Genomic DNA, 4,049 nt, shown 5'->3' with positions numbered 1-4,049 from the left:
GAAGCTCTCCCGTTCTGGATTATGGGGGAGAAATCCGCAAGACTTCATCAAGCAAGAACAATCAAGAAAAGTGTTCCATCTTCCATCCGACAAGAATTCCATCATCAAGATCGAGTGGAATGCGCAAGGATAAGATTTTTTATCGAGAGTTTCTTTCTTCCCGATCTCGTCATTTTTGTTTTTGTGACCGTTTTATAGGATAATTTGTCGTTCTATCAAGAGGGCTCTCGAGTGAGTAACTTGATCGTATATATCATTCAGAGAGAGATCAAACCTTTGCATACTAGGCATCATCTTTATTGATTGTTATTTGGGTTCTTATCCATATGGATTATTATAGCTTGTATTTATTCTCTTGACAAGCTCTAGTTTATCAAAAAAGAATTTCAAATGAAATATTTGTTGCATTGTCGATATTGGAGTTTTTCCTAGATCATCATATTGAGAGGTCCCACCTATTAATTCATGGAAAATATTCCCCGCTTTTTCTTAGTACTTTGTGGGGTATCTACTTTTATCCACTTCCCAACAAAATTGGTTTCACCTTTACCGGAGTTTCCAAACTCAAGTTGTTGCATTTTTTTATGTTGGAGGGTTTAGTGGTTAGTCTTTTATGGAGAGGTCAAACCTTTAAGCATTTGGTTTTATCCTCCCTTGATGTACTAAGATATTTTTGTTGTATGATCTTTTGTAGAGCTCGTTTCTAGCTTCTAAATGAGCTCAATATCATGAAATTGTAGTTCAGATGCTTAAGATCATGAAAATCCCCCTTCTTCTCCATTGGCTGTAGCTCTTCCCACTCTGTCTCCTCCATTGTTGGACTTGAAGAGCGTTTCCTATCTCTTTAATCCTCCAATAATCACTAAACCTTTTTGAGGGAAAAAAGAGAGGAAATCTCGATCTACTTTTCCACCAATCAAAATATTCTCTTAGTAAGGGAAACTTATTAGATCTAGATCTTGGAGCTTTTTGTGGAATTTTTTTCCTTTGTTCTTCCTCCCTCTTCCCCCATAAGATTCTATAGCTTTGGTACAATTTGGGAGTGATGTACTTCATCACTTGCCTTCTTTCCATTCCGTTTGATGCATCAGTTTGAGTTCCCTACGGAGATTTCGTGAAGTGAAAGTCCGTGAGCTATTACTATCAAGTACTTGTACTCGGAGCTTGTACCACTTGGGTTCTTGAAACCCTAGACAGCTTGTTGTCCTTTTGTGGCGTTGTGACCTTGGTGGTAATTGCTTGAGAGGCTCCAATCCTTTTGGAGTTTGACTCATGCTTGTTAACTTCACGGAGATCACTTGGGAGCCTCCCATTAAGTTGTGAAGCTCTCCCAAGCTTGTACAAGTTCGGTGACCACCCTCAAGGGTCACATACTGGATCGATGTTTTAACTTTTTGTGGCAAGTCTCTATAAGAATACGGTGAGCCATTGTGGCATTTGGAGTGGATTGTGACTCCACACCGCTCCAATGGAGATTAGCACCCGCAAGGGTGTGAACTTCAGGATACATCGTCGTCTCCGCGTGCGTCGATTATTTCTTAACACGAGTTTATTTACTTATGCACTTTACTTTATGATAGCCTTCATACTTCAAGTTATATATCCCTCTATCATCTTGCTGCTTGTCTTTCTTAGCATAAGTAGTTGGTGCACACTGATGAACCCTAGTTTAAACGTTTTGTGTTCGAAAAAGTAAACATTAGTTTTATTCCGCACTTGCTCAAGCCCCTAACATAATATTTTTGAAACCGTATATTCACCCCAATCTAGGTGGCATCCTTGTTCTTTCAACATTGCATATGTCCATTGTCTCAACTCCGCTAACATTGCTATCTTTCCAACAAAAAAAGGAAGGGGCGTAGGACATCTTTGATTTTAGGCTTATTAGCCTTGTTCATGCCATTGAATAAATTATATCGAAGATGCTTGCTAACCGCCTTGGACCGCTGATGAACCACCTTGTCTCCAATACCCAAAGTGTCGTTATAAATAAAAGAAACACACATGAGAATTTCCTATATGTCAAAACCCTTTCCAAGAGATTCCCTAAGAGAAGTGATGCATGTAAAATGCATACATGAACTTTGTACTTTATTAACATGAATTCCCACATATTTGCAACATATATGATGATAATACCATGTTTTACATTGATTTATGGGGATTTACCAATGATCCCCTTTTATTTGGTTTATAACTCTGCAGAACATCAAAACCCTATTTTGTGTATTTTTATCTTTCAGGGACCTATACGGAGTCAATTTGAACTAGGATTTCCGGGACACCATTTTTTCACCGAAAGAAGGACCTGGATCACTTGGACCTCACCTGGGGGCCTAGGAATCCCAAATAGGTGAGGTGGCGTGCTCAGGCAGCGTGGGTGCGCCACCCACCCTCTTTCAGTCGTCGACCGGCCAATCAGCTTGATTTTTTCACGAACCGATGTATTTTAACCTGAAAACCACTATATATATGACCCCGAGGGTTCTCTAGAGGAGAGCACCGTAGAAACACAGAAACATGAAAACGGAGGCTGCGATAGAGAAGATTTGAGGGGATACTCCGCCGGAGTCATCGCCGGAGGGATCTCCATCTTCTCCAACGTCTTAATCATCACCACCATGATCAATGAGGAGTAGTTGATACGTCTCCGACGTATCGATAATTTCTTATGTTCCATGCCACATTATTGATGATATCTACATGTTTTATGCACACTTTATGTCATATTTATGTGTTTTCTGGAACTAACCTATTGACGAGATGCCAAAGGGCCAGTTGCTGTTTTCTGCTGTTTTTGGTTTCAGAAATCCTAGTAAGGAAATATTCTCGGAATCGGACGAAATCAACGCCCAGCATCTTAGAATCCCCGGAAGCATCCAGAACACCCGAGAGTCGCCGGAGGGGGCCACGAGCCCACCGGATGATAGGGCGGCGCGGCCCGTGCCCTGGCCGCGCCACCCTAGCGTGTCACCGCCTTGTTGACCTTCTGACGCCGCCTCTTCGCCTATTTAAGCCCCCTCGACCTAAAACCTCGACACGAAAAAGCCACGGTACGAGAAACCTTCCAGAGCCGCCGCCATCGCGAAGCCAAGATCTGGGGGACAGGAGTCTCTGTTCCGGCACGCCGTCGGGACGGGGAAGTGCCCCCGGAAGGCTCCTCCATCGACACCACCGCCATCTTCATCAACGCTGCTTGTCTCCCATGAGGAGGGAGTAGTTCTCCATCGAGGCTCGGGGTTGTACCGGTAGCTATGTGGTTAATCTCTCTCCTATGTGCTTCAATACAATAATCTCATGAGCTGCCTTACATGATTGATATTCATATGATGATGCTTGTAATCTAGATGTCACTATGCTAGTCAAGTGGGTTTTACTTATGTGATCTCCAGGAGACTCCTTGTCCCACGTGTGTAAAGGTGACGAGTGTGTGCACCGTGTGGGTCTCTTAGGCTATATTTCACGTAATACTTATTCACCGTTATGAATGGCATAGTGAAGTGCTTATTTATATCTCTTTATGATTGCAATATGTTTTGTATCACAATTTATCTGTGTGCTACTCTAGTGATGTTATTAAAGTAGTTTATTCCTCCTTCACGGTGTAATGGTGACAGTGTGTGCATCGTGTAGTACTTGGTGTGGGCTATGATTGTGATCTCTTGTAGATTATGAAGTTAACTATTGCTATGATAGTATTGATGTGATCTATTCCTCCTTTCGTAGTGTGAAGGTGACGAGTGTGCATGCTATGTTAGTACTTGGTTTGGTTATGTTGATCTGTCATGCACTCTAAGGTTATTTAAATATGAACATTGAATATTGTGGAGCTTGTTAACTCCGGCATTGAGGGTTCCTGTAATCCTACACAGTTAGTGGTGTTCATCATCCAACAAGAGGGTGTAGAGTCTAGCATCTATTTATTTATTCTGTTATGTGATCAATGTTGAGAGTGTCCACTAGTGAAAGTATGATCCCTAGGCCTTGTTCCTAAATACTGCTATCACTGCTTGTTTACTGTTTTACTGCATCTTTACTTCCTGCAATAT

This window comes from Lolium rigidum, chromosome 3, assembly GCF_022539505.1.
Source record: "Lolium rigidum isolate FL_2022 chromosome 3, APGP_CSIRO_Lrig_0.1, whole genome shotgun sequence".
Classification (NCBI taxonomy): domain Eukaryota; kingdom Viridiplantae; phylum Streptophyta; class Magnoliopsida; order Poales; family Poaceae; genus Lolium; species Lolium rigidum.
Note: the sequence above shows the minus strand (reverse complement) of the source record.